The 18,728-nt window shown below is 37.8% G+C and overlaps 1 pseudogene; it reads right to left on the bottom strand.

The window, feature by feature from the left end:
• Positions 1 to 5,402: 5,402 nt before the first annotated feature.
• Positions 5,403 to 18,728, bottom strand: part of LOC149577568 (aldehyde oxidase GLOX-like) — a 53,574-nt pseudogene continuing 40,248 nt past the window's right edge.

Below are 18,728 nucleotides of genomic sequence, written 5' to 3'. Positions count from 1 at the left end.
TAGCTATTCCAATGCATCCTTTAGCTAGATTTTCTTTTCACCAAAGTGTTATCTTTCCTAGTTCAGCTTGCCAGACGCATCACTCATCCAAATCCACTAGCTTTGGTGCTCTTCGATAGGTCCTTGCAGGATATCGCTTTCCTCATGTCTGATCTTGGTCCGTTAGTACCTTGTCCTACCCATCTCGTTGGAAAACGGCTCTCTTTTGGATTTTCACTTTCTTTTGATTTGGGATCTTCCCTTTTGGGTCTTGAAGTATCTTTTCCAAGCAATCTCCTTGTTCCCTCCTCAAGGTTGCCACGATCTTCCATATCATGGTATGCTGTGAATGGGGCAATTAGAGCGTAAGGTCTTGATCAGGTCTTTCGTTTGTTTTTCTTTTCTGCTTGTGGGTTCTCCAGTGTCGTTTCCACGCTGCTTCCTCTAGGATTCATGTGTGATGCTGGGGCAATCCTTGTGTGTTTGTTTTGAGTTAGTTTGTCAGTCCTCTGGATGGTTGGTGAAAAGGCCTTGATGTTCTTGGTAACCTTGGCAATTAACCAATAGTCCTATAGCAAATCTAGTGCTCAACTACATGGTGGTACTTCTCTTTGAAGTATCCCCCCGCTCAAAAAGCTTCAATGGTTTTCCTTCATCTCCATTATCCCCCATCCATATCCAGCATCTGTCTCTCCTACCCCAGCTGATGCATCAGTATCTCTTTGAATCACTCATAAGTCTTAGCTTTAGGGATCCACAATCCTAGTCTTAGGGATCCACCAATCCAAATCAACCCACCAAGCCTCATCTTTCGAGATCCACAATCCTAGTCCTAGGGATCTCTGAAACCCATCTTCCACCAATCTGACTCTTTGAAATCCTGTTGCATCAGCTTTATAATCCCCTCATCCATCTCCCTATCCTGGATTCCTTTTTATTGCGCTCTGCTCCTTCATCCTCCACCTTCCCTAAGGTCTTAAGCTTGCTTCCTCTTGTGCATCTGATTCTCCTTTATCATTCTCCCATAGTGAGAGTTTGAGCTAATTCAGCCCCTTCTCTTTGCCAATCTGAGTCTCCTTGCTCATCTCGGATTCTTGTACTTTTCAAGAAGCCATCGAGCCTCGCTTTCTCTCCTTGCTACCTTCTTGAGGGGGCATCTCACAGTCCATTCTCTCCTCTTCTGCTCTAGCCTTGGGCATCTTATTTCCTTATCTTTGATGCTATGCCACTTGCGGCATCACATCAAAGAGGGGCAAAATGTAGACACCTAAAAACCTTTAGAAAATAAAGTATTTTTATTTTCTGAAAAAGTCCTAATGACATCATCATTTATTAATTAATTAATTATTTAATTAATTAATTAATTTTTATGCCATTAAATCCCTTTATCTCAATTAAAAATATTTAATTAAGGAATCCCTCCCAAAAATGTTTAAATCTTATTTAAACATTATTTCTTTATTTATTAATTATTTAATTAATAAATTGACCAAAAAACCCAAAATAAATAAAAAATTTATTTTTTGCCAATAACTTGGCCAATTTCCTTAAAACCTCTAACCTCTTCCAAAATCTTCTAATCCTTTTTAAATTTTGATTAAAGGCTAATCCCATCATTTCCTAGCCCTAATCCCAACTCAAAATATTTAATTAAGATTAAACATTAATCCTCATGTTTATTAAAAAAGTTTTAATAAATATCTCCTCAACCCAAACCCTTGAAATAAATAAAACTTTATTTATTTCCTAAAAATCTAATTTATCCTCATCCTAAGAAGTTCTAGACTCTTCTAGAAAGTCTTCATCCTCATCCTAGAAAATTCTAGACTATTCTAGAAAGTCTTTATCCTCATCCAAAGTCTAGACTCTTCTAGAAGATGTCTTTAAACCTAATCCTAATCCCCTCCTAACCTTGTCACATTCCCTAAACATGGGTTAAGACTTACTAACCCAAGCCAAAGTTAACAAATATCTCCTCCTTCACCCACCCTCATTAAATGCCATCCACTTGCCTATCCCTAAGCTAATCCTAAACCATCCTAATCCATCCTCTAATCATTTGCACAATCCTAAGCAAGCTTAAAACCTTCCTAATCAAGTCCAAGTCGAAATTGCTCTCATCACCCTCAAAATATCTCAACCATAAAACTTTATGAAGTCCACTAGGTCATAAATGACTCTTACAAGCCCTTTTATTGCTCTTACAAGTCATTATGAGGGTCTTTATGAAGATTTTATCCCTTGAGCCTCCTTTGTTGACTCATCCTTCCCCTTTCCTCCATCCTCTCACCATGTGACATGTGTCACTCCTTGATTGGCTATAAGGAAGCACAATCCATGTGCTCTCTTCTCATGCAATCTAAGCCCTCCATGAGCTTTTTCCCATCCTTGCATCTTAGCCCTCAATCCCTCAAGCCTCTTGCCTATAAATTGGATCCTTCCCCTTTGCAAAATAACACAATCCATGAAGTAAAGTTATAATGCTATTTTGAGAGCCAAATCCATACTAAAGCCATCTATCCACACCAAAAATCCACAATCATCCATTGAAGGCTTTGGAAGCATATTGAGCATACATCCTATCCATTTAGATAAAGCTACTCAACAAGAGAGCTTCTTATTGAGAGAGTCCATTAATGGCTCATATTCTCAATTGAGAGCTCATCTTAGTCTATCTTGAAGTTTATGAATTTTGTTTAGTTTGTAGAAGCTTTATTTAAATTTGGTTTCTATTAGCATACTAACATTGCTCATATACAATAGCATGTGTCTCTAGGGGTCCTATGACTCATAGGGACATATTATAATTATTTGTATGGGTTGAAAGGGGTCATAGTATAACCTATGACCCATTTTGATACATTTTATTACAACATATTTTTAAGAGTCTTAGGACACCTAAGGACATAATATAATCATTTATATGGGTTAAAATGGGTAATAGGATAACATATGATGCCTTTAACACATTTCATTACAACATATGTCTTAAGGGGTCCCAGAACCCCCAAGGACATTTGATAATCATTTATATGTTTCAAAAGGGGTCATAGGATAACCTCTAACCCTTTTAAACACATTTCATTACAACATGTCTCTAGGGTTACTAAGACCCCTAAGGACATATTATAATCATTTATATTGGTTGAAAGGGGTCATAGGATAGCCTATGACCCTTTTCGACACATTTCATCACAAGATATGTCTCTAGGGGTCATAGGACCCTTAGGAACATATTACAATCATTTATATGAGTTGAAAGGGGTCATAAGTTATCAACATATTTCATGACAACCTATGTCTCTAAGGGTCCTAGTACCACAAACGACATATTTGAATCATTTATATGCGTTGAAATGGGTTATAGGATAATTTATGAACATTTTCAACACATTTCATTACAACATATTTCTCTAGGGGCCCCATGACCCCTAGGGACATATTATAATCATTTATATGGGTTAAAAGGGGTAATAGCATAATCTATGACCCCTTTTGACACATTTTATTACAACATATGTCTATAGAGGCCCAAGACCCCTAAGGACATATTGTAATCATTTATATGAGTAAAAAGGGGTCATAGGATAACCTATGACCCCTTTCAACACATTTTATTACAACATAAGTCTCTTGGGGTCCTAGGACTCTTATAAACATATTATGATCATTTATATGGGTCAAAAGGGGCCATAAGATAACCTATGACCCCTTTCGACACATTTTATTTCAACATATATCGCTAGCGGTCCTAGGACCCCTAGGGACATTATAATTTTTTATATGGGTCGAAAGGGGTCATAGGATAACCTATGACCCCTTTCTACACATTTCATTATGTAACATGTCTCTAGGGGTTTTAAGACACCTAGGGACATATTATAATCATTTATATGGGCAAAAGGTGTAATATGAAATAATCCCCTACGGAATTATTGACTCTTTAAGCACCAAAAAAACTTCCTTCTTCAAGGGTTCAACATTTCATCAAACAGTTTGCGATCAAGCTTTGATACCCCTGAAAGACCATCTAAGGTAACCCTCGCTAATTAAATCGCACTTTTACTAAATATTTGAATCTGTGCTATTCTGATCTTGACGAAAAAAATAACCACGGCAAAACACATAGAATAGGCAGGCTATAATATCTTCTCCATTTATTGAAAATATGAGACAATAGCAGAAATATATAAGAAAATGTTTGGAACCTGAATAGATATGAATCGCCAAGAGTTTGCTCGAATCTTTAGAACCTTGTTCTGCTGTCGATTATCATGAACAATTTGATCTTCAATAGATGGACCAAAATCGGAGTAAATATCAAGTCCCTGAGTTCATGTATGAAGTCGTCAGGTTGGGTTGCCGTTCACAGGCTACTCTGTTTTAACCTATGGGGAATTAACTCATATTTAGCAGTTGAACTGATCAGATGTTAATCGCAGTTATTTTCCCATTGTCCAATGGATTACCCAAGTTGCTTTCCCTATCTTGTATCCAAGGGAGGGAACAACAAGAACTACTACACAACCATGATTCGATTATAACTACCAACCCGTGATTCTCATCCCAATTTCAGTGAGCATTTAAATTAAAAATGAACCTGTAACACGAGCTATAACCGTAGCGCATTCAACAATCCTCTCCCTAACGATTTGAAATCAGATTTGCTCCATCGACTCAGGAAGTTATCCTGCGCAATTCAGATGCCGCTAATACTGTGTGAAAACCCACAATCAAAGGTGTTATTGCTAAGACAATGGTGCAATTTTTGACAGATTCCCCAATAATGGAGCGGTAACTTGGAATCGCACTAGTCTTTAGAGTCGTTGCTGAAGGTTGCTGAGCTGTTAAGTCCGCTGTGGATCGCAAGAGTTGGAAGATCGAAGTTGAAACCATCCCCTATCCGCCTGTCAATACTGCTGTTTGTGATCACGACCTACGGAGGGGCTCCCCGGACTGTTGGTCTTTGAATCCACTGGACGTCAGGAGGAAGTTGATATGAAAGACCGCACACACCTCCGCTTGCGATGATATAGACTTAACATGTATTTCGACCCTTATCTAATCATTGTTTCCGCTAGCTCCCTCGACTTTGCTCCTAGGATGCGCGTCAACTGTTGATGAAGATCGAGGGTTATATACATTTCAAGCCACCGCTAGAAAAAGAGGGATTTTCGACATCAATTCCTAGTTTTCAAAACAAACGCCCACAAATCTACAATCTTGCGATAACTGCTAGGCCTCTAATGATGAAAATCTCTTGAGGAAAGACGCCCAACCTAGGTGTCTGAATCTTGCTTGCTGGAGATAAATCGCTTCTTGTAATCTCCTTAAAAGATTCAAACCTTCTGACTCACGTGTTTAGTAATTGGTGAGTGTTTATAGATCTTTCTTGGATTGGTTAGAATGCTGACGAAATCTCCTTACTCTTCTGCCAACAGATTCTGGTAAAAATGATGGACTTCAAAACTTGTAAAAACTTCGAATATCAATCCTCGAAATGATCCTCCAAATTTGACCTCAGGCCACAAATTCTGCCCTGATGAAATGACTGTAATGCCACTTCCAATCTGCAATAATTCAGATGATATTTCACACCCTCAAAATTGCGTACCAATTGAGAGTTATCGTTCTCAATGGCCAACTGTGACAATTGCGAAAACCCTAGGTTCCACAATGCACCTGTGATTGAATCACAATCTGAAAATCAAAGAGAGATAATCAACTGCCTGATTCGAATGGAGCCCCCAGGGTGTCTATTTATTCTTTTCTCTCCATCTTCTCCAGAGACTTCTAGAACATTTTTGATCTTATCTCTTAAGTGACTTTATTAAATATTTTATGATCCAAGTCACTTTATTAAATTAATTATATATAAAGTTATCTTTTAATATTTATTTATTTGATAACTTTATAAGTAATTAACTTAATATCATTTATTTATTTAATTAAAATAATTAATTAGTCATCCTTATAAAATATTCATTATTTTGGACAACCAGATTAATTAAATTAATTAAATCGAACTGTCACCAAAAATGGGGACATGACAGTCCGCCCTTCCCAAAATTGCTTGTCCCCAAGCAATGGCTGAACCATAAACCAATCAGTATGCCTGGGTCCCAAATGTAAATCAGTATATCATCCCAATCCTCATCATACTCTCGTGGAGAAATCGTCAATACCAGTAGCTGAAAAACTGTACTCAACATCCAAACAACTGACAATTTTGATGAAATCATCTAAAAACCAACTGTAGATGTCGGTAGAAGAAACCATTCTCTGAAACTCAAGCCAACTGAAACATCAACTCTATCAAAACTCAAGCCCTTGTCAAAAAGACACCTGCACCCAACTGCATTGTAGATATGACAAAAGCCATAGGTACCTGAATCATTGCCATCAAATCCAATCTCTGAAAAACTACTCCGGGTGTGTCGATGCTGCAGGCTGAGTAACTTGATACTACCAATTTTATTTTCAAAAGATGGTGCCAATCTATCCCCTAATGGATGGTAAGAAACTGGAGCCAATCTACATCTGCGTGAAATAAAATCTTCTATCTCTGTGTCAAAAGAAAAATGATGAGCGTACCCTACCGTATAATACCGGTAAGAACCTCCAAATTCTGCTGCTAGCTCATCATCACTGAACTGGTAATCAACATATGGCTCCAATCTCTGACTCTGAGTGACTGTAGGCTGGATAGGATCCCGTGCATTCTACTCAACAAACCCTTCCTTGAGATCCTTGTGAGGTAGCATAGTAGAAAGGACCCCTATAATCTTCTCAACCAATCTGCAAATAACACTAGTATCTTGGATGAGAACACCTTCTGTCACTCTATGCGAGTCCAAATGAACACATGTACTATCCAGCAAATACCCCATGAATGATTCAGTGCAGTAAAAATTATATGAGGAAACATTAACATACTCCCCTTTACACCACAACTGGTCCTCCTGTAAGGGTGGTGTACTCAACTGTACCACACTATCAACTATCTGAGAAGAATCAATTTGGAAACTTGACTCTACCGATATCCCAAACTCATTAGAACTAGCGACTTCCAAATCCTGGACATGTGTGTCAACCCTAACAACATGCTCCTTAGTAGCAACTGCAGGAGTGTACTCACCACCAACCACCTCAATAGACAAATGAACTGGGTCTGGGGCTGGTCTTGACCGCAAATGCTCCAACTCCACAGTCACCTCCTTCAACTAAAACTGCGACTTCTGTAGATCCCGTCGTGTGTCCTCTAAAGCCTCAGTAGTCACTATGAGCTCCTGGGAAAGCTTACTCACCTCCTCTTCACGATCCAAGAGTGCCTCATAGGCTGTACTTCCCCACTCAACCAGATGATCACAGTCGGCTACTAATCGTAAGTAATCCTGCTTCAAAATTCGTATAGCTTCACGCAAGGCATGAATCTCTTCCAAAGAAAAGTAACCATCGTTGGACTCATCCATCATAGAAGTACCCCAACTAGTGACGGCCAACAACTGGCGAGCAGTATCAAAATGTTCACAAGCAATAACAATGTCTCGCTCACTAACTTTTAACTGGCTAGTCACATGATGGCTCTGGCTGAATTGTCTCCTACAAGCCTCTTCTGGTGCTCGATCTAAAGGAGTACCCTCATTATTATCATCCATATCTCGCGAATCATCTCCAAGATCCATATCAACATCCAAAATGTCCAAAGCTGTAGTACTACTGTCAAGCTCTTCTGTACCCAAAGAAACTGTCAAGGAAGCTGAATCTTCAAAACTGTCCACTTCATCCTCCTGGATGTTATCAAAGCCAAAACGATCCTGGGATTCTTCTGTACATACTGTCAAATATGAAAAATCTTCAACACCTTTCAGCAAGAATGGTCATCTACATATATGAACCAAGCCCAATACTTGTGTATAAAAACCAATACCAATATCAGACAAGCTGCTGGCACAAGGAAAGACAACACCGTGTATTCTGCTAATCAAATCCATGATAGCACTCAAACAATCATTGCTACTATTAAGTGCTCTCCAGTCAATTGAATCCCAAACGCTGCTGAAACATTCTTGAGTCCATATCCGTAAACAAGGAACAACTGGTAACTCAAGCAAACTCCTTACCTGAGTAATGTGACCAATACCAATTAACTTCACATACCTGTCTGCCAGTGTCCTTGTATCCTGGATGTGAATGCAAGTTGAACTCATAACCTTATCAGCAACCACATATGACCCATCAAATGTAGAAAACTGAGTGTCAGACGTGCCAGATGAAACTAAGCTTAGCTCCATGCCCTGCTCATTCTCATGTCTCTCCCAGTCCTGTAAAGCCAAAGTTGCTCGAGTGTCCTCAAGCTTGCAAGAAAGCTTGACAACTTCCTCCTCCTTCCTCCTCAAGGCATCTGAATAGTCTTTGGCAAGGCTTAGAAGATGGTCACGATCTGATAGAAGATGTAAATAGCTCAACTTTGTCGTTCCCATTCCTTCACCAATTGCATGTAAGTCACAACAAGAAGAATTTGCCTGAACTCCCTTATGTCTTCCTTGTAACTGAATCATCTGGATGTGCTCTTCTAACATCTCCTGCATCCTGTCATGATGAGATAAATAAGCTACAATACTATCTTTGCTTACCTTTAGCTGGCTGGACAAATCATGTGAAGTACTGCCATTCTCATCCTCATGTGACGAAGCATCTAACTGAGCCTGGTACTCTCTCTTAGCAAAATCATGAATACGCAGTGTTTGCTCATCTCTACCTGGTATCTCACCATCAACATCCTTATCATCATCTAAACTCACTTCACTGTAATCATTGACTGTCGGAACCAAACCACCTTTAGTATCTGAGACATCACCTTTGGGAAACCTATATACAACTGTCTCAATTGAAGTATCAAGTTGACAGTTACTATCCATCAGTGTAATATCCTTCACCACTTCTTCCTATGACCGAACTGAAACCTCCGACCGATTGCACACTTGTTTCTCGAACTCCTCATTAAGGTTCCTAGTAACATCGCCCACTGTATCAGCTAGTGCTTTGCGAGAAGATTTTCCGAATCGAAAACCCATTGACTTATTCACCTTAGTTGGGTCAGACAGCCTGTCAATCATACGGTGGTGCTTAACCATCAGTTCAGACATGTTATGTCTGATTTTTCTGGCCTGAATAGTCCTCCTTTCCATAATTTTGACTCTGAATACTATGTCTATTATTGGTCCAAGATTGTGTTCTTGGAGACTTTGTGTTGTACTTTTCCATCTTGGTTGAAGTAGAGTGCTGATCACTCATGTAAGTCGGTTCTCACCCCACAGGATGGCAAGAAAATTGCTCTGATACCACTGAAATAATCCCCTACGAAATTATTGACTCTTTAAGCACCAAAAAAAATTCCTTCTTCAAGGGTTCAACATTTCATCAAACAGTTTGCGGTCAAGCTTTGATACCCCTGAAAGACCTTCTAAGGTAACCCTCGCTAATTAAATCGCACTTTTACTAAATATTTGAATTTGTGCTATTCTGATCTTGACGGAAAAAATAACCACGGCAAAACACATAGAATAGGCAGGCTATAATATCTTCTCCATTTATTGAAAATATGAGACAATAGCAGAAATATATAAGAAAATGTTTGGAACCTGAATAGATATGAATCGCCAAGAGTTTGCTTGAATCTTTAGAACCTTGTTCTGCTGTCGATTATCATGAACAATTTGATCTTCAATCAATGGACCAAAATCGGAGTAAATATCAAGTCCATGAGTTCATGTATGAAGTCCTCAGGTTGGGTTGCCATTCACAGGCTGCTGTCTCTGTTTTAACCTATGGGGAATTAACTCATATTTAGCAGTTGAACTAATCAGATGTTAATCGCAGTTATTTTCCCACTGTCCAATGGATTACCCAAGTTGCTTTCCCTATCTTGTATCCAAGGGAGGGAACAACAAGAACTACTGCACAACCATGATTCGATTACAACTACCAACCCGTGATTCTCATCCCAATTTTGGTGAGCATTTAAATTAAAAATGAACCTGTAACACGAGCTATAACCGTAGTGCATTCAACAATCCTCTCCCTAACGATTTGAAATCAGATTTTCTCCATCGACTCAGGAAGTTATCCTGCGCAATTCAGATGCCGCTAATACTGTGTGAAAACCCACAATCAAAGGTGTTATTGCTAAGACAATGGTGCAATTTTTGACAGATTTCCCAATAATGGAGCGGTAACTTGGAATTGCACTAGTCTTTAGAGTCGTTGCTGAAGGTTGCTGAGCTGTTAAGTCCGCTATGTATCGCAAGAGTTAGAAGATCGAAGTTGAAACCGTCCCCTGTCTGCCTGTCAATACTGTTGTTTGTGATCACGACCTACGGAGGGGCTCCCCGGACTGTTGGTCTTTGAATCCACTGGACATCAGGAGGAAGCTGATATGAAAGACCACACACACCTCTGCTTGCGATGATACAGACTTAACATGTATTCTGACCCTTATCTAATCATTGTTTCCACTAGCTCCCTCGACTTTGCTCCCAAGATGCGCATCAACTGTTGATGAAGATCGAGGGTTATATACATTTCAAGCCGCGGCTAGAAAAAGAGGGATTTTTGACATCAATTCCTAGTTGTCAAAACAAACGCCCACAAATCTACAATCCTACGATAACTGCTAGGCCTCTAATGATGAAAATCTCTTGAGGAAAGACGCCCGACCTAGGTGTCCGAATCTTGCTTGCTAGAGATAAATCGCTGCTTGTAATCTCCTTAAAAAATTCAAACCTTCTGACCCACGTGTTTAGTAATTGGTGAGTGTTTATAGATCTTGCTTGGATTGGTTAGAATGCTGACGAAATCTCCTTACTCTTCTGCCAACAGATTCTGGTAAAAATGATGGACTTCAAAACTTGCAAAAACTTCGAATATCAATCCTCGAAATGATCCTCTAAATTTGGCCTCAGGCCACAAATTCTACCCTGATGAAATGACTGTAATGCCACTTCCAATCTGTAATAATTCAGATGATATTTCACACCCTCAAAATTGCGTACCAATTGAGAGTTATCGTTCTCAATGGCCAACTGTGACAATTGCGAAAACCCTAGGTTCCACAATGCACCTGTGATTGAATCACAATCTGAAAATCAAAGAGAGATAATCAACTGCCTGATTCGAATGGAGCCCCCGGGGTGTCTATTTATTCTTTTCTCTCCATCTTCTCCAGAGACTTCTAGAACATTTTCGATCTTATCTCTTAAGTGACTTTATTAAATATTTTATGATCCAAGTCATTTTATTAAATTAATTAAATATAAAGTTATCTTTTAATATTTATTTATTTGATAACTTTATAAGTAATTAACTTAATATCATTTATTTATTTAATTAAAATAATTAATTAGTCGTCCTTATAAAATATTCATTATTTTGGACAACCAGATTATTGAAATTAATTAAATCGAACTGTCACCAAAAATGGGGACATGACATAATAAGACAACCTATGACCTCTTTCAACACATTTCATTACAACATAATCATTTATATAGGTCGAAAGGGGTCATAGGATAACATGTGACATCTTTCACTACATTTCATTACAACATATGTCTCTATGGTTCGAAGGACCCTTAGCAACATTATAATCGTTTATATGAGTTGAAAGGCTTTCCACACATTTCACTACAACATATGTCTCTATGGGTCCTAGGACACCTAAGACATATCATAATCATTTCTATGGGTCCAGAGGGTCCTTTCGACACATTTCATTATAACATATATCTCTAGGGGTTCTAGGATCCCTAGGGACATATTATAATCATTTATATGCATCAAAAGGGATTACAGGTTATATTTCATTAAAAAATGTCTCTAGCAATCATAGGATGCCTAGGGACATATTATAATCATTTCCAAGGGTTGAAAGGGGTCATAGTATAACCTATCACACATTTCGACACATTTCATGACAACATATATATCTTTAGGGGTCATAGGACTCCTAGGGATGTATTGTAATCATTTATATGGGTCCAACGGACCTTTCGACACATTTCATGACAACATATGTCTCTATGGGTCCTTAGACCCCTAAGAACATATTAGAATCATTTATATGAGTTGAAAAGGGTCATAGGTCCTTTCAACACATTTCATTACAACATATGTCTCTAGGGGTCCCAGGACTACTAAGGACATATTATAATCATTTATATATGTCGAAATGGGTCATAGGATAACTTATGACCCCTTTCAACACATCTTATTACAAAATATGTTTATAAGGTTCCTAAGACCCTTAGAGACATATTATAATCATTGATATGGGTTAAAAAGGGTCATAGGGTCATAGGTAACCCTATGACCCCTTTCAATACATTTCATTACAACATGTCTCCAGGGGTCCTAGGACAACTAGGGACATATTATTATCATTTATATGGATCGAAAGGGGTCATATGATAACCTATGACCCTACTCAACACATTTCATAATATCATGTCTCTAGGGGTCCTACAAACATATTATAATCATTTATATGGATTGAAAGGGATCATAGGATAACTTATGACCCCTTTTGACACATTTTACTACAACATATGTTTCTACGGGTCCCAAGACCCTTAGGGACATATCATAATTTCATTTATATGGGTCAAAAGAGGCCATAAGAAAACCTATGACCCATTTTGACACATTTCATTACAACATATGTCTCTTGGTGTCCTAGGATCACTAGGGGCATATTAGAATAATTTATATGTGTCAAAAAGGGTCATGGGATAACCTATGACCCCTTTCAACACATTTCATGATATCATAAGTCTCTAGGGGTCCTAGAACCCCTAGGGACATATCATAATCATTTATATGGTTCAAAAGGGTTCACAGTATAACCTATGATCCTTTTAGACACATTTCATGATAACATATGTCCCTAAGGGTCCTATGACCCCTAGAGACATATTATAATCGCTTATATGGGTTGAAACGCATCATAGTATAGCCTATGACCCCTTTCGAAACATTTAATTACAACATATATTTTCCTAGGCGTCTTGTTCCCAAGACCCATAGGGACATATTATAATCATATATATGGGTCGAAAGGGGTCATAGGAAAACCCATGACCCCTTTCAACGCATTTCATCACAACATATGTATCTAGTGGCCCGAGAACTACAAGGGATATATTATAATCATTTATATGGGTCGAAAAGGGTCATAGGATTGTCCCAAGACCCCTAGTGACATATTATAATTATTTATATGTGTTGAAAGGCATCATAGGATAACCTATGACCCCTTTCGACACATTTCATTACAACATATGTCTTTTGGGATCCAGGGAACTCTAAGAACATATAATCATTTTGTCTGGGTCGAAATGGGTCATCAGATAACCTATGACCCCTTTCAACATATTTCATGACAACATATATCTGTAGGGGTCTCATGACCTATAGGAACATATCATATTTGTTTATATGGGTCAAAAGGAGTAATAATATAACCTTATGACCCATTTCAACATGTTTTCATGACAACATATGTCCCTAGGGGTCCTTGGAGGACTAGGCAGATATTATAATAATTTTTATAGGTTGAAAAAGATCATAGGATAATTTATGACCCCTTTCGACACATTTTAATTACATATGTTTATAGGGGTCCCAAGACCCCTAGGGACATATTATAATCATTTATATGTGTCAAAAGGGGTCATAGAAAAACTTATGACCACTTTCAACACATTTCATTACAACATATGTCTCTAGGGGTCCTAGGTCCCTTAGGGACATATTATAATTGTTTATATGGGTCGAAAGGGGTCATAGAACATATTATAATTGTTTATATGGGTCGAAAGAGGTCATAGAATATATTATAATTGTTTATATGGGTCGAAAGGGGTCATAGGATAACCTATGACCCCTTTCAACACATTTTATGACAACCTATGTCTCTAAGGGTCCCAAGACTCTTAGGAACATATTTGAATTATTTATATGCATCGAAAGGGGTCATAGGTAAAGCCTATGACCCCTTTCAACATATTTCATGATACCATATGTCTCTGTGGGTCCTAGGACCCCTAGGGAGATAATATAATTGTTTATATGCATCGAATAGGGTCATAGTATAACCTATGACCCATTTTGACACATTTCATCATAACATGTCTCTAGGGGTCCTTTGATACCTAGGGACATATTATAATCATTTAAATGGGTTGACTGGGGTCGTAGTATAACCTATGACCCCTTTCAACCTATTTTATTACAACATATGTCTCTAAGGTCCTAAGAGACCTAAGGACATATTATAATCATCTATATGGGTCAAAAGGGGTAATAGGATAACCTACAACCCCTTTCAAAGCATTTCATTACAACATATGTCTCTAAGGGTACTAGGACCCCCAAAGACATATTATAATCATTTATATAAATTGAAAGAGGTCATAGAATAACCTATGACCCCTTTCAACACATTTCATTACAATATATGTCTTTAGGGGTCCCAAGACCCCTATGGATATATTATAATCATTTATATGGTTTAAAAGGGGTCAAAGGATAACCTATGATCCCTTTCCACACATTTCATTACAACATAAGTGTCTACAGGTCCTAGGATGCCTAGGGATATATTATAAACATTTATATGGGTCGAAAGGGGCCATAAGATGACCTATGACCCCTTTGAACATATTTCATTACAACATATGTCTCTGAGGGTCCTAGGAACCTTAAGGACATTCTAATTATTTATATGCGTTGAAAGGTGTCATAGGATAACCTATGACCACTTTTTACACATTTCATTACAACATATGTCTCTAGTGGTCCTAGGACACCTAGGGGCATATTATAATTGTTTATATGGGTCAGAAGGGGTAATAGGATATAACCTATGTCCCCTTTCAACACATTTCATTACAACATATGTCTCTAGGGATCCTAGGACCCCTATGGACATATTATATTCATTTATATGGGTCGAAAGTTGTCATAGAAAAATTTATGACCCCTTTCGACACATTTCATTACAACATATGTCTTTAAGGGTCCTAAGACCCCTAGGGACATATTATAATCATTTATATGGGTTGAAATGGATCATAGGTTAACCTATGACCCCTTTCAACGCATTTCTTTACAACATATTTCTCTAGGGGTCTCAAGACCCTTAGGGACATTATAATCATTTATATGGGTAAAAAAGGTTATAGGATAACCAATGATGCTTTTTGACACATTTCATTGTACAACATATGTCTCTAGAGTTCTTAAGACCCCTAGGGACATATTATAATCATTAATATGGGTTGAAAGGGGTCATAGGATAACCTATGAACCCTTTCCACACATTTCATTACAACATATGTCTCTAAGGGTCCTAGGACCCCTAAGGGCATATTATAATCATTTATATGTGTTGAAAGGGGTCATAGGATAACCTATGACCTCTTTCAACACAATTCATTATAACATATGTCTCTAAGGGTCTCAGGACCCCTAGGGACATATTATAATCATTTATATGGGTCGAAAGTGGTCATAGGATAACCTATGACCCCTTTCCACATATTTCAATTCAACATATGACTCTAAGGTTCAAAGGACCCATAGAAACATATTATAATCATTTATGTTGTTTGAAATGGGTCATGGTATAACCTATGACTCCTTTCAACAAAATTCATGACAACATATGTCTCTAGGGCTCCTAAGATTCATAGGGACATATTATAATTATTTATATGGGTTGAAAGGGGTCATAGGTTATCGGCACATTTCAAGACATCCTATGTTTCTCAGGGTTCCAGGACCCCTAGGGACATATTTGAATTATTTATATGCATCAAAAGGAACACATTTCATTACAACATATGTCTCTAGGGGCACCAAGACCCCTAGGGACATATTATAATTATTTATATGGGTCAAAATGGGTCATAGGATAACTTATGATGCCTTTGACACTTTATATTATAACATATGTCCTTAGGGGCCCAAAACCCCTAGGGACATATTATAATCATTTATTTGGCTTGAAAGGGGTCATAGGATAACCTATGACACCTTTCAACACATTTCATTACAACATAAGTCTCTTACGGCCCGAGGACAACTAGGGACATATTATAATCGCTTATATGGGTTGAAATGGGTAATAGGATGACCTATGACCCCTTTCGACACATTTCATTAAAACATGTCTTTGGGGGTCCTAGGACCCCTAGGGATATTATAATTACTTATATAGGTAGAAAGGGGTCATAGGATAACCTATGACCCCTTTCTACACATTTCATTACAACATATGTCTTTAGGGTCCTAGGGCACCTAGGGACATATTATAATCATTTATATGTGTTGAAAGGGGTAATAGGATAACCTATTACTCATTTCAACACATTTCATTAAAACATATTTCTCTAGTGGTCGCAGACCCCTAGGGACATATTATAATCTTTTATATGGGTCGAAAGGGGTCATAGGATAACTTGTGACCTCTCTCAATACATTCCATTATAACATATGTCTCTAGTGCTCTTAGGATTTCTAGGCACATATTATAATAATTTATGTGGGTCGAAAGTGGTCATAGGATAATCTATGACCCCTTTCGACACATTTCACTACAATATATGTCTCTAGGAGTCTTAGTACCCCTAGGGACATGTTATAATTGTTTATATGGGTCGAAAGGGGCTTTTCGAAACATTTCATTACAACATATATCTCTAGGGTTCCTAAAACCCCTACGGACATAGTATAATCATTTATATGTGTTGAAAAGGGTCATAGGATAACCTATGACCCCTTTCGATATATTTTATTACAATGTATGTCTCTAGTTGTCATAAGACCCCTAGGGACATATTATAATCATTTCTATGGTTTGAAAGATGTCATAGTATAACCTATGACCCCTTTCAAGACATTTTATGATAACATATGTCTTTAGGTGTCCTAGGACCCCTAGGGATATACTATAATCTTTTATGTGGGTCAAAAGGATCTTTTGACACATTTCATGACAACATATGTCTCTAGGGGTCTAAGGACCCCTAGGGACATATTATAATTTTTTATATGGGTCGAAAGGGTCATAGGATAACCTATGACCCCTTTCGACACATTTCATTACAAAATATGTCTCTAGGGGTCCCAAGACCCCTAGGGACATATTATAATCGTTTATATGGGTTGAAAGCAGTCTTAGGATAACCTATGACCCCTTTCGACACATTTCATTACAACATATGTTCCTAGCGATCCTAGGACCCCTTTGGACATATTATAATTTTTTATATAGGTCGAAAGGGGTCATAGGATAACCTATGACCCTTTCAACACATTTCTTGACAACATATTTCTCTAGGGGTCCTAGGACCCCTAAGGAGATATATGAATCATTTATATGGTTTGAAAGGAGTCATAGGATAACCTATGACCCCTTTCAATGTATTTCATTCCAAAATATGTCTCTATGGGTCCCAAGACCCGTAAGGACATATTATAATTGTTTATATGGGTTGTTTATATGGGTTGATAAGGGTCATAGGACAACCTATGATCCCCCCCAACACATTTCATTAAACATATGTCTCTATGGGTCCCAAGACCCCTAGGGACATATTATAATCATTTATATGAGTTGAAAGGGGTCATAGGATAGCCTATGACCCCTTCCAATACATTTCATTACAAAATATGTCTCTAGGGGTCCTAGGACCTCTAGGGACATATTATAATCATTTATATAGTTTGAAAGGGGCAATAGGATGACCTATGACCCCTTTCGACACATTTCATTACAACATATGTCTTTAGGGGTCCTAGGACCCCTAAGGACTTATTATAATTATTTATACCGGTCAAAAGGGGTCATAGGATAACCTATGACCGCTTTTGACATATTTCATTACAACATATGCCTCTAGGGGTCATAGGACCCTTAGGGACATATTATAATCATTTATATTAGTTGAAAGGAATCATACAATAGCCTTATGACCCCTTTTGACATGTTTCATGACAACATATGTCCCTAGGTGTCCTAGGACTCCTAGGAACATAGTATAATCATTTATGTGGGTCAAAAGGGGTTGTGCAATAACCTATGATCCCTTTCGATACGTTTCATTACAACATATGTTTCTAGATGTTACAAGACCCCTAGGGACATATTATAATCATTTATATGAGTCAAAAAGTGTCATAGAAAAAATTATTACCCTTTTCAACACATTTCATTACAACATATGTCTTTAAGGGTCCCAAGAGCCCTAAGGACATATTATAATAGTTTATATAGGTCAAAAGGGGTCATAGGATAACCTATGACTCCTTTCAACACATTTCATGACAACATATGTCTCTAGGTGTCCTTAGGATCCTAGTGAAATATTATAATTATTTATATGGGTTGAAAGGTGTTATGTGATAACATATGACTCCTTTAGACACATTTCATTATAACATATGTCTCTCGGGGTCCAAGGACCCTTAGGGACATATTATAATCATTTATATTGGTTGAAAGGGGTCATAAGATGACCTATGAACCCTTTCGACACATTTTATTACAACATATATATTTAGGAGTCCGAAGACTCTTAGTAAAAATTATAATCATTTATATAGGTTGAAAGGGGTCATAGGATAACCTATGACCCCTTTTGACACATTTGATTACCACATATGTCTCTAGGGGTCCTAGGACCCCT

The sequence above is a fragment of the Cupressus sempervirens genome, chromosome 1 (assembly GCF_028749045.1).
Source record: "Cupressus sempervirens isolate cs-2001-9-10 chromosome 1, ASM2874904v1, whole genome shotgun sequence".
In the NCBI taxonomy this organism is placed as follows: Eukaryota; Viridiplantae; Streptophyta; class Pinopsida; order Cupressales; family Cupressaceae; genus Cupressus; species Cupressus sempervirens.
The sequence above is the reverse complement of the archived record's forward strand: the minus strand, read 5'-3'. Positions and strand labels throughout refer to the sequence as shown.